Below are 21295 nucleotides of genomic sequence, written 5' to 3' on the forward strand. Positions count from 1 at the left end.
TAAGGTATTGCCCTGACCAAACTCGATCCGCAAAGGAAGAGAAATAGATATGAACTTTCAGATTAACTAAGAAATAATGGAAATAAGGGAGAAGATTCATTCAAACCAATGACTGCCCAAAATTTGAGAAGCAGAAGCTCATCCAATTTCAAACAATTATCAACTCAGCCCCACAGAAAACGCAATAGATCACCAGCTGTCAAATCCAGTAAAACTTTCAAGCTGTAATGGAAGCCTAGAAGGTTGTCAAATTTCAGCCCATCATTTGTATTTAAGACAAAGGCTTCTAGATCACCAACCCAAAAAGCCCAAATGTCGTATTGTATGTAACCAACTGAAACCAACTGATCTGTTGCGCTGTATTTGTTGTCCTCAGACAACATCCTCAACCAAAAGGATTTCTCCAATAAGAAAGAAGCGAACTACCAATTCAATGAATACCAGAATCATCTAAAAATACAATTGAACTTGGAGTTATCAATCAATGACGAATCAATCACCAATCGAAGGAGCACAAAACCTAATCATGCCGACAACATGGCAGTCTCAGAGAGGCAAGGCGTGACCTTCAGAAAATAACATAGCATAAACAGAATCAGACCAATTTAACAATCAATGAAGAGACAAAAAGAAAGAAGAGGATGAAGAGCCTGCCTTGGGAATGATGTCTCCTCTCGAAGACTACTTCACGTAGGCCGACAACCGAGAGAGGAACACATGCACAATCATAGACACGAGATGAGACGGAAGGATGAGGACATGAGGGAGGGACATTTCTAGGAAGGAGACACCGGCCTTTGAAATTTAATAAAAATGTTGGGACATGTACACCTTGCAAAGAAAGAACCACCATAGATCATACATCAACCAAACAATGACCTCCCAACTAATGAGAATCAGTTTTTGCATTAATCAGAAAATTATGGGACTGGAGAACAAATTCCATTTAAACCAACAAATTCCATTTAAAACAATCAAGGAAAGATTGACTGAGGACGAGGCTGTAAACCAAATAATTCCGGTAACTGTGAGGAATTGTAGGTGGGCAGCAAAAGCAATGGGGAGACAAAGGTGGGGGCGAGCAGAACTGTGAAAGCGTGAGAAGACCTATCCCGCAAAGGGAAATATGCAGGCTTTTAAGGTAACAAATAAGTAGAGCAGATTAAAGAACCCGGATAGCCAGCAACACTAACGCCAAAGTAATCCCCATATTTGGCTCGATGTGTTTCACCCGCATTAATAACAAAGCAGATCCGAGCAAAAACAATAAGAACAAATAAAGAGTAAATATGGGGGCATTCACGCACAATCCGGTTTGTCAATGCACTTGCCAATCCGGTTTGTTTCTAAATCGAAGTTCGTAAAGAGCAATACGTAACCACATACAAAACATGCTATGCAAAAGAATTAATTGTTACATATGATTTGTTGCTTCTCCAATTCAAAAAGACCCTCTTTTATCATGAGAAATGGTTTATTTTGTATACAGATAGTGTACACCAAACTAGTGAATGGCTAGGATATCTAGCATTTCTCTTTTCTAGGTTTTAAACACCTAGGGTGAAAATTTAGGGCCTTACATGGATAAATGAAGCTGTCAATCATTGAGACAGAATTCAAAACAAACTTTGAGTGAAGAACAATTAGTAAAGTTTTGACAAGAGATAAATGTTACCGCAGTGAAAAACAAATATTTTTTTGGAAAAGAACCTATCCTGTAAGTTTCAAATAACATAGAAAAACAAGGGAAATAAGTACTGCCAAAAAAACAAATCAGCATAAGAAAGCTGATATAACATATTGACACAAAATTCAAGCAGACACACACACCAAGCCAAAACAGTTGCATATGCAAGAAATCTATATTGCCAATTGAACGTGTGACCTAGTACATTGAAAGGAAAAAGTCTTTGCGTTAACCTATTGATAACCTATTATAGAAAGAGAAACTGAACGATGATCATCTTGCCTTAATAAAAAAAATAAGAAAAAAAATAGATTCAATTCTATTATAGTCATTTACTGTCAAGAATCCAATAAATGAGACCTTATACAATCTCCAACAAAACCCGGTCACCACAATTCTGCCTCTTAGCTTTGCAAAATAAGGCAAAGGATCAGCACTTCTCAAGGTCAGCAAACCTTCAACCTAAAGCAATTAGAACTAGACGATTATCATCTCGATTCTTGCCGCTACCCAAAGATAATGAATGAAAGAATGAATTTTGAAAAAGAAACATAAGTGTCCATGCAGGAAATTATTAAAAGTTGCAGTTCATCACCCAGTACTCCCAGTCCATCAACTCAACATTCCACCATAAAGGAATCGTCAGTCCCAAAAAATAGCTCAAACATTTTATTCTATGCAACAATTGACCAAACTCATCATATTTACCGTTCCTTATGTGAAGTCCTCGGAAGTAGAGATCAGTCCAGCAGAGAAGAAGTCACTTCCGATGCATTAAACAACAGATCCGGAATCTGCTCCTAAGAAAACTAAATAGAATGACCAACCAATAAATTGATACATGGTTAAAGGAGGACCGTTGACCCTAATGATGTCCCTAACGACCATGGCAAAGTCCCAAGGAGGCAACGGAACAGAAGAAATTAAGCTCCCGGAACAAACCAGATGCTTCGTAAATTAGACCGAGAAAGTAATCAGCTCATCAATCGTCAAGAGATTATAAAAATAAAAAAACTAAGAAAGATTAAGAACGCGTATCATAATAGATATCTGAAGCACGTCATTCCAAATAAGATGCAACCAAGTATGCACCGAAGTAAAACCATTCCGTCGTAGTAAGCCTTCCGTCCCAATAAGCAAAGAAAACCTACAATGTAGACATTTATATGGCCATTGATGGAGTCCAACCAACTCGCAGACAACCTCTCATACGGAAAGAACACAAAATGACCTCTTGTTCTAGACCAATAGAAAACACACAAGTTGTGTAAGATCGAAAGCGTAACCAAGCAAGGTAATGCCATATGCTATCTCCATGTGCCACTTCATATAAGAATGAAGATTAGATAAACTCTTGTGGACCTTTCAAAAAAGAATCATATTGCCTCAACCAAACTCGACATATTGAAATTGAAGGAAAGACAACACCTGATCGTTCCACCTTAACTAGAAGATAACAGAAGCGGAAGACAAATTAGGAATGGATGCGTATGCACCAACAAAGAACATCACTGATACCAAACACTCCATACCGAACTTGGCCACGTAAAGTATTGCCTCCACCAAACTCTAATCTGCGAAGGGAAGAGAACTAGATCTGATCTTTCGGATTAACTAGAAAATAACAGAAGAAAGGGACAAGTTTCATTCAAACCAATAACTGCCTAAAATCCTAGGAGCAAGAAATCATCCAATTTCATACAATTATCAACTCAGCCCCACAGAGAACTCAAAAGATCACCAGTTGTCAAAATCCAGTAAAACTATCAACTAGTAAAAGAAGCCTAGAAGGTTGTCAAAATTTCAGTCCATCGTTTGTCCTAACAACAAAGGCTTGTAGATCATCAGCTTAACCACACAAAGTGCAAGATTGATCATTAGTCCCCCAAAAAGTCCAAATGTCATATTCTACGTACCAAGATCAGTTCCATTGTTCTTATTGCCGTACAACATCCTCAGACAAAATGATCGCTCCAAGAAGAAAGAAGCCACTGCACTTACACAGAATAGTGAATACCAGAATCAGCTCATAATACAATTAAACTTAGAAAGATCAGTCAACGACAAATCAATCAATCAACAATCAGAGGAGCGCAAACCTTAACAATGCCCACAACATGGCAAAGTCCTGGAGACAGCAAAAGGATCATCAGTCCTCCAAAAAGCCCGAACATCCATGTTTTACAAAACAAACTGACTAATGTCATAGAATTCATTGTCCGTGACATCCCTAGACAAGCAGTTCATTCCAAGGGGAAAAAAGCCACTGCCAATTCACCAAATAACAAAATCCAGAAGCAGCTCATAAAACAATTGTGAAGAAAGTTGGTCCATGGAGCAATTAAGGATTGGAGGAGGAGCTAAACCAGCCACTTCCGATAAGGACCATCCTCAGATGAAAGAGATATGATCCAAGAGGAGATAATCCACAAAGTCAATTCACCAAATAAAAAGAATCCAAAATAAGCAGGTTAAAAACAATAACGCAAAGACTGATTGGTCGATCAATCACTGAGCATAAACAAGATAATTCCGATAAGTACAGGCATCATCCCAAAGAGGCCAGGTGAAACACTCAAGGATCTCCACAACAGGGGGTTTCTACAACCATAAGAGGTTTGCATCATAGTCAACCTACTTCTCGCACACCCTATCATTAAAGCATGGCCAACATATCAATTGATTAGGGATTAATCCACATATATACACATGGAGAGTGAGGACATCAAAAGAACCAAAATCCAAGAAGTGGGAGCTTATCCAATTTCCAACAAAGCCTGCACACTTCGCAATTCATCAACTCGGCCACACGTAAAAGGCGATAGATCAACACATCCAGTATTTGGCAAAACACCTACGCAGCAGGAGTTTACCCAAATTTCAGTTCTTCACCCGGTCTTGAAGATGATCAAGGACACTGCCCATCCACCAACCTAACCAAAGATAGATGTGAAGAGACTGTTGAACTCAAGAAAATCTCAGTTAATCTAAGTAATAATTGACCAACCTCATCATATGTACCTTTCCTTAGACAACACCCTCAATCAAAGAGATCACTCAGTGAGAAAATAAGCTACTGCCAATCCACTGGATTATAAAAATCTAGAAACAGCTGGTTAAACAACAGAATAGGAATCACCCGATAAATGAAAAAGTACACCAAAGGTTCTGAACCAAAGGAAAACACATCAATCATGTGAATGAAATCCCTGTGTATTGTGTGAAGCTAGAGTTCCGAGGGAAAAAAAGCAAGACAAATAACAAGCAATATCTACACGATTTACCAGCAATTGATCTTGGAATCGCAGCATGCATTAAAAGAATGATGAGAAGAACAAACCAGAACTTAACGGCCTTCAAGCTTTCCAGACTCACTGGCAATCCCTACAATGGAGGATAGTCAATGATTATTTATCTTCCAAATACAAGAAATGCCAGTAAAATCCCAAATGAAAGAATATCTTGATAAATGAAATAAAGATTATGGAGCTAGAAAGATTCATCACAGATTGAAGACAGTCCACATTGAACCAGAAGAGGTTCGCATCAAAGGAAAGAGCCAGGACATCAAACCTCGCTAGTTCTCACACACCCTATCGTTAAAGCATGGCCAAAATATCGATTGATTAGGGACTGATCCATATAAATATACGTCAAAACCAACACAGAAAAGGTGACATATCATCACTTCTAAAATCTGGCAAAACACCAAGTGCATACGCAGCAGAAATTTATTGAAATTTCAGTTCTTCACCCGGTCCTGAAGATGATCAAGGACAATGCCCATCCACCAACCCAGCCAAAGATAGATGTGAATAGATCATCAAACACAAGAAAAGTTCAGTTATTCTGAGTAATAATTGACCAACCTCATCATACGTACCATTCCTTAAATAACATCCTCAATCAAAGAGATTGCTTCATGAGAAAAAAAGCTACTACCAATCCACTGGTTTATGAAAATCCAAAAACAGCTTGTAAAACAACAGAAAGATGGATCAATGCATCAATCACATCAAAGAAGGAGCGTAAACACAAATAATGTCCGTGATAACTCCTCAACCACCATCTAAAGCATAGAAATCACCTGATAAAGAAAAAGTTCCAAAGGTTTCATACCAAAAGAAAACACATCAATCATATAGAATAAAAGCCGTGGTATAATCTGAAGCTAGCATTTTTTTTGGAGGGGGGATAGCAAGACGAATAGCAGGCAATATCTGCATGATTCACCAGCAATCAATATCTGCATGATTTACCAGCAATCAATTATGTGATTGTAGCATATGTATTACAAGAATGAAGAGAAACAAGCCAGAACTTAGTGGACCTCAAGCTTGCCGGACTCACAAATGATCCCTAAAACAGAGGATAGTCAATGATTATTCATCTTTCCCAATAGAATCTCTAAAGAAAGAAGATCCTGTTAAATGAAATAAAAATTATGGAGCTCGAAAGAACCGTCACAGATTGAAGGAAGTCCACATCGAACCACAAGGGGTTTGCATCAAATTGAAGAGAACTTCGCCCCAATCATCTTACCATAACCCAGAAAAAAGCAGAAGCAGAGAGCAAACTTCATTCCAATCAATTACTGCCTAGAATCCACTAAGTAACTGCTTGTCCAGTTTTGAACAATCATCAACTCAGCCCCTCAGAAGAACGCAGTAGATCGCCATTTCTCAAACCCAGCAAAACTTCAACCTGTAGAAGAATTAGAACTTGACGATAATTATCTCATTGCTCCCTGAAGATAATCAACTAAAGACAAACCTAAATCAAAATTATGAAAAGCCTATAAATCTTCGAAGTTTCAGTACTGCCAGAAATCCACGAAGCTGCTGATTGTCCAATTTTAAACAATCATGAACTCAGCCCCACAGAAGAAAGCACTTCTCAAAGCCCGGCAAAACTTAAACCTTTAAATGAATTAGAATTTGACGATACATCTCACTGCTCCCTGAATAAAATCAACGAAAGAAAAACTTTATTTAAAACTGCAAAAAGCCTAGAAAGCTTAATAATTAGTCCATCGCCCATGCTGAAGATGTGAACAAAAATACTTCAGAACTCAAACAAAGACTGCATAATAGATCATCACTCCTCCAAGAAGCCCAAACACCTTATATCATGCAAACTGACCATCTTCTATGTTTTTATCGTCATTAGATGACACGGTCCGATGGAGAGATCGCCCTCTGAGGAAAGATGCAACTGCCAATCCACCGCGAAATACAGAATCATCTTGTTAAACAATTTAATGGAAAGATAAATCTATTGATGAGCCATCCACAACATCGCCTTATAAGTGAAAACACTACATATTATAACCTTTGGAAAATTTTTGGCAAAAGGAAAATGTTACCACAAAAGAAAAAAGAAGTGTGAAAAACATATATGTTTTTGGAAAAGAACCTATCCTGCAAGTACCAAATAACATAGAGAAAAAGAGCAATAAGTAACACCTAAATAATAACTCAGCATAAGAAATTACCATCTAGATGACATCAATCTATCTAATATAAACACAAAGTAAACCTGAGAGAAATTCTTCATATAAACCAATTTAACATAGACACAAACTTCAAGCAGACATACACACCAAGTCAACATAAATGCATATGCAAGAAACGTATTTCCAAGTGAGTGTGCAACAAAGTAAGTTGAAAATGCAAAAATCATAAATAAGATGCAGAATAATTCCATTAAGGAAAAGGTCTTTGCTTTAGCCAATTTCTGACCATAAAAGAAAGAGAATTTAATGGTGATTTCCTTGCTGCTAACACTAATGGAACCATTTTGTCCGTAATGCAATAAATAAAAGCTTATCCCATTTCAAACAAAACCTGGTCTCCACAATTCATCCTCTCGGCCTTACAAAAAGGCAAAGGATCAGCACTTCTCAAATTCAGCAAACCTTCAACCTAAAGCAATTAGAAATAGACGGTTATCATCTTGATTCTTGCTACTAACCAAAGATAATTAATGAAAGAATGAATTTTAAAAAACAAACGTTAGTGTCCATGCAGCAAAATTATTAGAAGTTTTAGTTCAACACCGGTACACCTAGTTCCACCAACCCAATAATATACTACCAAGGAATCGTCAGTCCCAAGAAAAGCTCAAATGCTTCATTCTATGCAACAATTGACCAAACCGATCACATCTACAGTTCCTTACATGACGTATACATCTTACATATGCTATCTCCATGATTTATTAGAGATCCACTTAGTGATCGCAGAACACAGATAAGCGAAAGGAGACGAGCTTAACTTGTGTGGACCTTTCTAGACAAGAAAGAACTCTGAAAGAACAGCTTGTCCTTTAAATTGATGCTTATGCAAAGAGAAAGAACCATTACTGATCCAAGATACTCCATATTGAACTCGATGAGGTAAACTATTGCCTTTGACCAAACTCTGACCTGCAAAGGAAAGAGAACATCTCATCGTTCCACCTAAACTAGAAGAAGACGGAAGTGGAAGAAAAGTTAGGAATTGACGCTTAGCAGCAAGGAAGAATATTCGCGATCATAGAGACTCCATATGGAACTTGGCCATGTGAAGTATTGCCCCGACTAAACGCTGATCTTCAAAAGGAAGAGAACTAGATCTGATCTTTGGGATTAACTAGAAAATAGCACAAGTGAAGGACAAGTTCCATTCAATCCAATAACGGCCTAAAATCCAAGAAATGGAAGCTCATCCAATATCAAATAATTATCAACTCAGCCCCACAGAGAATGCGCGCATCACCAGCTGTCAAAATGTCACCATCGCTCATCCTAAAGACAAAGACTCCTACATCATCAGCTCAATCGAACAGTGCAAGATTAGATCATTGGTCCTCTAAAAAGCCCCAATGTCTTGTTCTATGTAACCAACTAACCGGTAGCATTGTGCTCATGGTCCTCGAAGAACATGATCACTCCAGAAGGAAGAAGCCACGCCAATTCATGGAATAGTGAATACGTAATCAGCTCATAATACGATTAAACGGAAAGATCGATGGATGATGAAACAATCACCAATCGAAGAGTGCAAACCCAACGATACGCATAACATGGCGACTCCCGAGAGGCGAGAATAACCTTCAGAAAATTAGCATGCAAATCAGCCAAATTAACAATTAATCAAGAAACAAAAAGAAAAGAAGGATCAAGAGCATTTTGGGTATGATGTCTCCTCCTAAGAGTTCTTCACAGAGGCTGTCAACCGAGAAAGGAATGCATGCACAATCATAGACGCAAGATGAGATCAAGGATAAGGACACAATGGAGGGATATTTCTAGGAAGGGGACACGGGCAAGTGGATTTGGATTGGATAGTGATTTGTTGTGGCACGTACACCCCGCAATGAAAGAACCATCACAGATCATATGTTGGCCAAACTCCACCCCTCCAAAGGAATGAGAATCGGTTTTCGCATCAATCGGAAAATTATGGGACTAGAGTACAAATTTCATTCAAACCAATAACGCCTTGAGAGACAATAGAGCTTATCCACCCTTGGACAATCATCAGCTCGCAGCAAACCACCCCTGTCGAATCTGGCAAGACTCCAACCTGTGAGCGGATCAAGACTAGAAGACAATCAAGTCCCAAAGATAAAAAGACTGAAGAACAAATTTCAATCAAAACCAGTAAATTACACCCTATCGCCCGAAAGACTACTTTCATCATCTCAACTAAAAAAAACGACAGCAAAAGATCATCAGCCTCCAAAAGCCCAAACACCTAGTTTTATGAAACAAACCGACCAAAGGTCGTTCTTGACATCCTCAAACAAACAGTTTCACTCCAAGGGGAAGAAGCCACTGTGAATTCACCAAATAACAAAATCCAGAAGCCACTCGTGAAATAATAAAACGGAAAGATCGATGGATGGGTGGATCAATTAAGGATCATAGGAAAAGCTAAACCGAACACCCATAACGACATCCTCAGACATCAAGAGATATGATCCAAGAGGAAAGAAGCCACTGTGAATTCACCGAATAACAAAAATCCAGAATAAGCTCGTAAAACAACAAAGCAAAGATCAAGAGATCAATCGATCAATAACTTCCAAGAGTCAGCAAATCACACCCTGCCCAAATTATAACAAGTGCTCTCTGCACAATCATTCTTGATTTTTTGCCAGCCATAACTTATTTATGCTATGATACAAAGTTGCGTAATTTGCTCGACAAAGTGAGAACCTGACAATAGACAAATATGTCCAAAAGTCCAAAAATACAAGCAGAATTATACAAGCTCCATCAGGTATTCCGCTAGCTTATATACTCACTAATGCTAGATGCTTCGTTTGTAAGCAAAATTTTATCCAGAGATTACAGCCTTCCATCTCCTTTCGGGGCCTATACAATATATATCCTGCAGGAAGGCTCAATTTCTTAGTGAAGTCGACGAACCAATTAGTTTTTCTTCTCGAGTTCAACATCAGGTATAGCTCATACAACACATGAACCCTACCTGAAGCAACCCGTCCAGTGAACCATCTCATTCAAAGAGCAAGCTTGTAAAAGTTGGCCAAAACATCCAATCCATCCACTCTATGCATGCCCATGAGCATTCTTGCAGATATAGTTTTGAAGGCACAAAATAGAGCCAACTTCCTCAGAAAACAAAGATAATAGAATAGGAGTTTTGGAGAAAATTAGGGAAGAATCCATGTAGAGGAATTGTGCAAGCTCATGGCCAAAGTAACTTTTCAACACACAAGCAATATAAAACTAATTTTTCAGCCAAATTTATATCAACTGAAATTTCAATATAAAGAGAATCCCGATAAGAACACTTCTACGGACTGCACAAACCAATTCATTTTCTGAATATCGGCAATCAATTTCCATCTCACAAGGTAGAAGCGTCCAATAAGTCAAACTGCCATCAATGTGTGCCACCAAGTCACCAAGGAAAGGAACAACTAGACTTAGCCTTGAAACAGGACTCAATTGTAGTTTTATCTAGTGAAGTTCACAGAAAACGATTAGATGAAAACATCATCGAGGAAAGAGACTTTGTGAACTGGCTTCCAAAATTAACCATTTACACCAAAAATACCTCCAAAAGAAGAAAAAGTAAAAGCCCCAAATGAGAAGATTTTAAGAATGCGAATCTTAATAGATATCTGAAGTATGCCATTCCAAATAAGAAGATACCAGTATGCACCAAGTAGAAGTAATTCCGTCAGCAGTAAGCATTCAGTCCTGATAACCAATGGCCATTGACCGAGTCCAACCAACTCAAACAGCCTCTCACACGTAAAGAGCAGAAAAAAACCTCTTGTTCTAAACTAATAGAAAACACAGAAGTCATGCAAACAGAAAGGTGAAGCTAGGAAGGCAGTTCCTGGAGCCAGTCCCATGATAGGGAAGAAGAGCATGACGTATACATCTTGTCCTACGAATTGATGATGCTTATGCAAAAAGAAAGAATGATTACTGATCCAAGACACTCCATATTGAACTTAATGAGGCAAACTATTGCCCTGACCAAACTCTGACCTGCAAAGGAAAGAGAACATCTGATTATTTCTCCTTAACATGAAAATAACGGAAGTGGAAGAAAAATTAGGAATTGATGATTATGCAGAAAGGAAAAACACATCACTGAACACGTCACTTCCGTTGCATTAAACAACAGATCCAGAATCTGCTCCTAAGAAAACTAAATAGAATGACCAACCAATAAATTGATACATGGTTAAAGGCGGACAATAGACCCTAATGATGTCCCTGACCATGGCAAAGTCCCAAGGAGGCAACTGGAACAGAAGAAATTAAGCTCCTGGAGCAAACCAGATGCTTCAGAAATTAGACCGAGAAAGTAATCAGCTCATCAATCGTCAAGAGATTACAAAAATAAAAAAACTAAGAAAGATTAAGAACGCGTATCATAATAGATACCTGAAGCACATCATTCCAAATAAGATGCAACCAGTATGCACCGAAGTAAAACCACTTACGCAGTAAGCCTTCAGTCCCAATAACCAAAGAAAACCTACAATGTAGACATTTATATGGCCATTGATGGAGTCCAACCAACTCAGACAACCTCTCATATAGAAAGAACACAAAATGTCCTCTTGTTCTAGACCAATAGAAAACACACAAGTTGTGTAAGATCGAAAGCGAACCAAGCAAGGTAATGCCTGGTGCCACTTCCAGGATTAGAAAACAGACCATATTGTATAACTATAACATATGCTATCTCCATGATTTAGAGAGATCCAATTAGTGATCATAGCACACAGATAAGAATGAAGAGAAACAAGATAGAACTCTTGTGGACCTTTCCAGAAAAAAAGAACTCTAAAACAATAGCTTGTCCTATTAATTGATGCTTGTGCAGCAAGAATGAACCATCACACATCACAGGCACTCCATATTGAAATTGATGAGGTAAAGTATTACCTCAACCAAACTCTGACCTGCGAAGGAAAGAAAACACCTGATCGTTCCACCTTAACTAGAAGATAATAGAAGTGGAAGACAAATTAGGAATGGATGCGTATGCACCAACAAAGAACATAACTGATACCAAACACTCCATACTGAACTTGGCCACGTAAAGTATTGCCTCCACCATTAAAGCATGGAGAGTAAGGACATCAAAAGAACCAAAATCCAAGAAGTGGGAGCTTATCCAATTTCCAACAAATCCCGACACACTCGCAATTCATCAACTCAGCCACAGAAAAGGATATAGATCAACACATCCAGTATTTGGCAAAACACCTACGCAGCAGGAGTTTATCCAAATTTCAGTTCTTCACCCTGTCCTGAAGATGATCAAGCACACTGCCCATTCACCAACCCAACCAAAGATAGATGTGAAGAGAACGTTGAACTCAAAAAAAGCTCAGTTAATCTACGTAATAATTGACCAACCTCATCATATGTACCTTTCCTTAGACAACACCCTCAATCAAAGAGATCACTCAGTGAGAAAATAAGCTACTGCCAATCCACTGGATTATAAAAATCTAGAAACAGCTGGTTAAACAACAGAATAGGAATCACCGGATAAATGAAAAAGTACACCAAAGGTTCTGCACCAAAAGAAAACACATCAATCATGTGAATGAAATCCCTGTGTATTGTGTGAAGCTAGAGTTCAGGGGGGAAAAAAGCAAGACAAATAACGTACAATATCTACATGATTTACCAGCAATTGATCTTGGGATTGCAGCATGCATTAAAAGAATGAAGAGAAGAACAAACCAGAACTTAACGGACCTCAAGCTTTCTAGACTCACGGGCAATCCCTACAATGGAGGATAGTCAATGATTATTCATCTTCCAAATACAAGAAATGCCAGTAAAATCCCAAATGAAAGAAGATCTTGATAAATGAAATAAAGATTATGGAGCTAGAAAGATTCATCACAGATTGAAGACAGTCCACATTGAACCAGAAGAGGTTTGCATCAAAGGAAAGAGCGAGGACATCAAACCTCACTAGTTCTCACACACCCTATCGTAAAAGCATGGCCAAAATATTGATTGATTAGGGACTAATCCATATAAATATACATGGAGCGTGACGACATCAAAAGAACCAAAAATCCAAGTGGGAGCTTATCCAATTTCCAAGAAAGCCCAAACACCAATATTCATCAAAACCAACATAGAAAAGGTGATGTATCATCACTTCTAAAATCTGGCAAAACACCATGTGCATACACAGCAGAAATTTATTGAAATTTCAGTTCTTCACCCGGCCCTGAAGATCATCAAGGACAATGCCCATCCACCAACCCAACCAAAGATAGATGTGAATAGATTGTCAAACACAAGAAAAGTTCAGTTATTCTGAGTAATAATTGACCAACCTCATCATACGTACCATTCCTTAAATAACATCCTCAATCAAAGAGATTGCTTCATGAGAAAAAAAGCTACTACCAATCCACCGGTTTATGAAAATCCAAAAACAGCTTGTAAAACAACGAAAGATGGATCAATCCATCAATCGATCAAAGAAGGAGTGTAAACACTAATAATGTCCGTGATAACTCCTCAACAACCATCTAAAGCATAGAAATCACCTGATAAATGAAAAAGTTCCAAAGGTTTCATACCAAAAGAAAACACATCAATCATATAGAATGAAAGCCGTGGTATAATCTGAAGCTAGCATTTTTGGGGGGAAGCAAGACGAATAGCAGCCAATATCTGCATGATTCACCAGCAATCAATATCTGCATGATTTACCAGCAATCAATTCTATGATTGTAGCGTATGCATTTTAAGAATGAAGAGAAACAAGCCGTAACTTAGTGGACCTCAAGCTTTCCGCACTCACAAATGATCCCTAAAACAGAGGATAGTCAATGATTATTCATCTTTCCCAATAGAATCTCTAAAGAAAGAAGATCTTGTTAAATGAAATAAAAATTATGGAGCTCGAAAAGAACCGTCACATTGAAGGAAGTCCACATCGAACCACAAGAGGTTTGCATCAAATGAAAGAGAACATGGCCCCAATCATCTAACCATAACCCAGAAAAAAAAACAGAAGCAGAGAGCAAACTTCATTCAAATCAATGACCGCCTAGAATCCACTAAGTAATTGCTTGTCCAGTTTTGAACAATCATCAACTCAGCCCCGTAAGAACGCAATAGGTCGCCATTTCTCAAACCCAAAGCAAAACTTCAACCCGTAGAAGAATTAGAACTTGACGATAATTATCTCATTGCTCCCTGAAGATAATCAACTAAAGACAAACCTAAATCAAAATTATGAAAAGCCTATAAATTTTCGAAGTTTCAGCACGCCGTAAATCCACGAAGCTGCTGATTGTCCAATTTTAAACAATCATGAACTCAGCCCCACGTAAGAAAGCACTTCTCAAAGCCCGGCAAAACTTAAACCTTTAAATGAATTAGAATTTGACGATACATCTCACCGCTCCCGAATAAAATCAACGAAAGAAAAATTTATTTAAAACTGCAAAAAGCCTAGAAAGCTTAATAATTAGTCCATCGCCCATGCTGAAGATGTGAACAAAAATACTTCAGAACTCAAACAAAGACTGCATAATAGATCATCACTCCTCCAAGAAGCCCAAACACCTTATATCATGCAAACCGACCATCTTCTATGTATTTATCCTCATTAGATGACATGCTCCGATGGAGAGATCGCCTCCGAGGAAAGATGCAACCGCCAATCCACCGCGAAATACGTAATCATCTTGTTAAACAATTTAATGGAAAGATAAATCTATTGATGAGCCATCCACAACCTCACCTTATAAGTGAAAACACTACATATTATAACCTTTGGAAAAGTTTTGGCAAAAGGAAAATGTTACCACAAAAGAAAAAAAGAAGTGTGAAAAACATATATGTTTTTGGAAAAGAACCTATCCTGAAAGTACCAAATAACATAGAGAAAAAGAGCAATAAGTAACACCTAAATAATAACTCAGCATAAGAAATTACCATCTAGATGACATCAATCTATCTAATATAAACTCAAAGTAAACCTAGGAGAAATTCTTCAAATAAACCAATTTAACATAGACACAAACTTCAAGCAGACATACACACCAAGTCAACAGAAATGCATATGCAAGAAACGTATTTCCAAGTGAGTGTGCAACAAAGTAAGTTGAAAAGGAAAAAAGTGATAAATAAGATGCAGAATAATTCCATTAAGGAAAAGGTCTTTGCTTTAGCCAATTTCTGACCATAAAAGAAAGAGAATTTAATGGTGATTTCCTTGCTTTTTTATGGGGTCAACACTAATGGATGCAATAAATAAAAGCTTATCCCATTTCAATCAAAACCTGGTCTCCACATTCATCCTCTCACCTTACAAAAAAAGGCAAAGGATCAGCACTTCTCAAATTCAGCAAACCTTCAACCTAAAGCAACTAGGAATAGACGATTATCATCTCAATTCTTGCTACTAACCAAAGATAATTAATGAAAGAATGAATTTTAAAAACAAACGTTAGTGTCCATGCAGGAAATTATTAGAAGTTTTAGTTCAACACCCAAGCACCTAGTTCCACCAACCCAATAATATACTACCAAGGAATCGTTAGTCCCAAGAAAAGCTCGAACGCTTCATTCTTTGGAAGGAAGAGAACTAGATCTGATCCTTGGGATTAACTAGAAAATAGCAGAAGAAGCTCGTCCAATATCAAATAATTACCAAGTCACCCCGAGAATGCAATAGATCACCAGCTGTCTAATCTAGTAAAACTTTTGTCTAATCCTATAAAACTTTCAACTGTAAAAAGAAGCCTAGAAGGTTGTCAAAATTTCAGTCCATCGCTCATCCTAAAGACAAAGACTACTACATCATCTGCTCAACCGCACAGTGCAAGATTAGATCATTGCTCCTCTAAAAGCCCGAATGTCTTGTTCTATGTAACCAATCGACCAAGTAGCATTGTGCTCATGGTCCTCGACAAACATGATCACTCCAAGAAGAAAGAAACCACCGCCAATTCACAGAATTGTGAATACCGTAATCAGCTCATGATACAATTAAACGGAAAGATCAATCAATGATGAATCAATCACCAATCGAGGAGTGCAAATGCTAACGATACACATAACATGGCAGACTCCCAGAGAGGCAAGAGTAACCTTCAGAAAATTAGCATACAAATCAGACCAAATCAACAATTAATCAAGAAACAAAAAGAAAATAAGAAGGATCAAGAGCATTTTGGGTATGATGTCTCCTCTGAAGAGTACTTCATGAGGAACGCATGCACAATCATAGACGCGAGATGAGATCGAAGGATAAGGACATGATGGAGGGCTATTTCTAGGAAGGGGACATGGGCAAGCTTATCTCGGATTGGATAGCGATCCCAGGCCCGTACACCTTGCAAAGAAAGAACCATCACAGATCACACACCGGCCAAACTCCACCCCTCCAAAGGAATGAGAAATGTTTGTCACATCAATCGGAAAATTATGGACTGAAGAACAAATTTCATTCAAACCAATAACTGCCTTGAGAGACGATAGAGCTTATCCAATTTCAGACAACGCCTGCGGAGAGCACACCATGTCAAGTCTGACGACACTCCAACCTATGAGAAACTCGCACATATTAAAAAACTGAATAACAAATTCCCCATCAAACCCAGTAAATTTCATTCCATCGGCGGTCCCAGACATGATCAAAGACTAATAATTCATCCTCTCAGCCAAAAGAAAAAAAGAAGACAGCAAAAGGATCACTAGTCCTCCAAAAAGCCCAAACATCCCAGCCATAGTATTCATAGTATTCGTCATCCTTAACATCCTCAGACAAACAGTTTCACTCCGAGGGGAAAGAAACCACTGTGAAATTCACCAAATAACAGAAAGATCAATCGGTCATTGTATCGATAAAGGATCAAGAAACAAAAAGAAAAGAACAAGGATCAATAGTGCATTTTGGTGATGTCTCCTCTGAAGAGTACTTCGCAGAGGCTGTCAATTGAGGAACGCATGCACAATCATAGACACAAGATGAGACCGAAGGATGACGACACAAGGGAGGGCTATTTCAGGGGAAGGAGACACCGGGAAGCTGATCTGGATTGGATAGTGATCTGTTGTGGCACGTACACCTTGCAAAGAAAGAACCATCAAAGATCACAAATCAGCCAAACTCTGAACTCCTAAGGAATGAGAATCAGTTTTCGCATCAATTGGAAAATTGTGGGACTGGAGAACAAATTTCATTCAAACCAATAACTGCCTCGAGAGACAATCATCAGCTTGCAGCAGAGCACCCCTTGTCCAATCTGGCGAGACTCCAACCTGTGAGAGGATCAGGACTAGATGACAATCAAGTCCCAAAGATAAAAGACCAAAGAACAAATTTCAATCAAAACCAGTAAATTATAGCCTATCGCCCGAAAGACTACTTTCATCATCCCAACCAAAAAAAGACAGCAAAAAGATCATCACCCTCCAAAAGCCCAAACACCTAGTTTTGTGAAACAAACCGACAAAGGTCGTTCTTGACATCCTCAAACAAACAGATTCGCTCCAAGGGGAAGATGCCACTGTGAATTCACCAAATAACAAAATCCAGAAGCCGCTCGTAAACAATAAAATGGAAAGACCGATCGGCGGATGGATCAATTAAGGATCATAGGAGGAGCTAAACTAAACACCCATAATGACATCCTCAGACATCAAGAGATATGATCCAAGAGGAAAGAAGCCACTGCAAATTCACCAAATAACAAAATCCAGAATAAGCTGGTAAAACAACAATGCAAAGATCAATCGACCCATCAATCAATAACTTCCAAGAGTTAGCAAATCACACCCGACCAAAATGATAACAAGTGCTATCTCGCACAATTCATACTTGATTTTTGCCAACCACAACTTATTTATGCTATGATAAAGAGTTGCACAATTTGCTCAACAAAGTGAGCAAATCGACAATAGACAAATATGTCAAAAAGTCCAAAAATACAAGCAGAATCATACAAGCTCCATCAAAGTTTCGGGCCTATACGACATATCCTGCAGAAAGGCTCAATTTCTTTGAGAGGTCTTCAAACCAATTAGTTTTTCTTCGCAAGTTCAACATCAGGTGTAGCTCATACAACACATGAACAAAATGATAACAAGTGCTATCTACACAATTCATGCTTCATTTTTTGCCGACCACCACTCTTGTGCTATGATACAAAGTTACACAATTTGCTCAACAAAGTGAGCAACTGACAAGATACAAATATGTCTACGAGCAGAATTATACAAGCTCCATCAGGTATTCCAAAAATACAAGCAGAATCATACAAGCTCCATCAGGTTTCTGGGCCTATACGACATATCCCGCGTAAAGACTCAATTTCTTTGCGACGTCTTCAAACCAATTAGTTTTTCTTCGCAGTTCAACATCAGGTGTAGCTCATGCAACACATGAACAAAATGATAACAAGTGCTATATGCACAATTCATGCTTCATTTTTGGCCAACCACAACTCTTGTGCTACGATACAAAGTTACACAATTTGCTCAACAAAGTGAGCAACCGACAAGATACAAATATGTCTACAAGCAGAATTATACAAGCTCCATCAGGTATTCCACTAACTTATATATTCCACTAGCTTATATACTTCGCTAACGCTAGATTCTTCGTTTGTAAGCAGAATTTTATCCAGAGATCACAGCCTTCCATCTCGTTTCGGGCCTATACAATATATATCCTGCAGGAAGGCTCAATTTCTTTGTGAAGTCAACGAACCAATTAGTTTTTCTTCTCGAGTTCAACATCAGGTATAGCTCATACAACACATGAACCCTACCTGAAGCAACCTTGCAGATATAGTTTTGAAGTCACAAAATAGAGCCATATTCCACAGAAAACAAAGATAACAGAATAGGAGTTTTGGAGAAAGTCAAGGGATAAATCCATGTAGAGGGACCGTGCAAGCTGATGGCCTAGTAACTTTTCAACACGAAGCAATATAAAACTAATTTGTCGGGCAAATTTATACCAACGGAACTTCAATATAAAGAGAATCCCAACAAGAATGCTTCTACGGACTGCACCAAACCAATTCAAAGTAGAAACAAATAATTTACAACAGGAAGAGAACTAGACGTTCATTGCATCTCCCCAAAAATAAAAATAAAAACAGACGATCCCTATGGAAAGATCCAGACATCGCTCATCGCTCCAATCCACAGGAAAAAAAAACAAAATTCAGTTTCTCAACTAAACGTAATTGCATTAATTAATAACCTCCTGCCTTCCCAACTAAAGAACTAGGATTCTCTAACAGTTTTGTTCAATTTGCATCCTCACACGGTCCTTAGTGGGATCGCTCTAAACTGGATTCTCTAACAACTGAACAAGTCCGTATAGCATGGAAGCCACAAAATTAGTCGATACGATCAGCGTTCGAACCTTAATAGCTTGGATAGACCTTTCTGTATAAAATCGGAGCTGTCGCCAACATTGTCCTTAAAAAAGACCCAGCCAGATGCTTCAAAATTCATGCCTTCAAAGCAAACACCAAAGCAAATGAAACCAATCATAAGGCAATCATTTAGTATCTCCAATTACAAGGAAGATGACTTCATAGAGGCGATGAGATACAGTAGAACCATGAATTAGAATTCCTGGTCAAAAGATCATCATTGGCAAATGATCACGCTGCAATTGGAAATCGATAAATTTATAAGCAGTAGAAGTTCGCCCATCGTACATTAGGTATCATAAGAGATCAGGAGGGGTCCATGCTTACCAGATATGTTAAGACCTCAAACCAAGGCTTATGCAGGATTGTCATCTAACCCTTCAGTTTCACCCATCTAAAAATAACTACAAAATTTGACAAACAGGCCATCCAAGCACCAAGTGTCTGCTTCTCCCAGCCAGACCAGCCACGTCTGCTGACAGCATACAAGGCACAACACAGCTTTGTGATGGATAAGAAACAAGAGAATCAGCAGAAAGGAGAGAACCGGTCAGAGTGCAAGCAATGCCAAGGGAGTTATGTCTAGATGGCTGTCCTGTGTACGTCCCCATGTGAGGCCTGATCACATATGCCAATCATGAATGAAGCACGAGAAGAAAGAGACCTTCTAGTTATGAAAGGTACCTACGTGGAATATTCAGAAATTAGGCAAAAATCACAGCACCAGTTCATCTTTTCAGAATGAGATGCTAACAGTTTGCAACGAAGCATAACTTAGGTCCTGTCAGAAAAGTCTTCATACCGAGAACCTAGCATATTCAGAAATTAGGCCCTCAAGGTAGCACTACAAACTGAAAACAACCCATATCACCTACAAAACAAGGTCATTTGTAAAATGTCCCCGACAATCACTGTATCAGAAGTGGAAAAGTATTGCACTACCAATTCACCGAACAACGAGAATCCAGAATAAGCTGGTCAAAAACAGCAACGCAAAGTTCAATCGATCGCCCGATGAATCACTAAGCAATCAAAGGATGAGGCGTAAACCAAAGAATTCCGATAACCAGTAGGAATCGTAGGCCAAGCGAAACCCTCAAGGATCTCCGCAACCAGATGATGCTTCACAAAATCAGACAAGAAAGAAGAAAGCAAAATGAGGACACCATCAACAAAATCAATCAATCAATCAATCTAGAAGCGGAAAACAAAAAACAAAAGGAGAAGAAGGAAGGGCCGATGAAGAACGCCTACATCAACGATGACGAAATTGCAGAAGAAGCCATGGGGAGAGAGAGTAGAACCAGGAACGCGGAACGAGAGCAACGGATACGAATGAGCACGAGAGGAGAAAGGATACCCGACCTCGGGTCGACCGTTGATGTAAAAATGTATCCGCAGCGAGGATCGTGATTTGACGGCTGTGATCTGCTGACTCTTCAGTTTAGGAATTTCGACCGTTGCTTGACACGCTCGCCGTGAGAGAATTCAGGATGGACGCCCGCTACGAATCATCTTCGACCACGTGTCAGTCGGTTGCTAACGGTCGTGTCCTGGCTTTCCCGCCGAAATTTAGTGATTGAAAATAATATTATTTGGATTTAAAAAATTTAGGGGTAATATTACTACATACCTACCGACCCATATATTTTAATTTGAAAATTATTTTCACCTAGCTTATTTCGCTTAGCT

At 38.6% G+C, this 21295-nt stretch overlaps 1 long non-coding RNA gene across 4 annotated transcripts; it reads right to left on the reverse strand.

Annotated features, from left to right (window-relative positions):
- Positions 1 to 19227: 19227 nt before the first annotated feature.
- Positions 19228 to 20898, reverse strand: LOC104430291. 4 transcript variants are annotated; one of them, XR_005549265.1, is made up of 3 exons: positions 20858 to 20898; positions 20406 to 20725; positions 19228 to 20287 (listed from the first exon to the last, which is right to left on the reverse strand). It is a non-coding gene; the product is annotated as an uncharacterized LOC104430291 (long non-coding RNA). The 4 variants fall into 4 exon arrangements; XR_005549266.1 differs by lacking the exon at positions 20858 to 20898 and having other exon boundaries at positions 19228 to 19839; positions 19931 to 20287; positions 20406 to 20851; XR_005549267.1 differs by lacking the exon at positions 20858 to 20898 and having other exon boundaries at positions 20546 to 20851.
- Between the last annotated feature and the right edge of the window lie 397 nt (positions 20899 to 21295).

The sequence above is a fragment of the Eucalyptus grandis genome, chromosome 3 (assembly GCF_016545825.1).
Source record: "Eucalyptus grandis isolate ANBG69807.140 chromosome 3, ASM1654582v1, whole genome shotgun sequence".
NCBI classification, from domain to species: domain Eukaryota; kingdom Viridiplantae; phylum Streptophyta; class Magnoliopsida; order Myrtales; family Myrtaceae; genus Eucalyptus; species Eucalyptus grandis.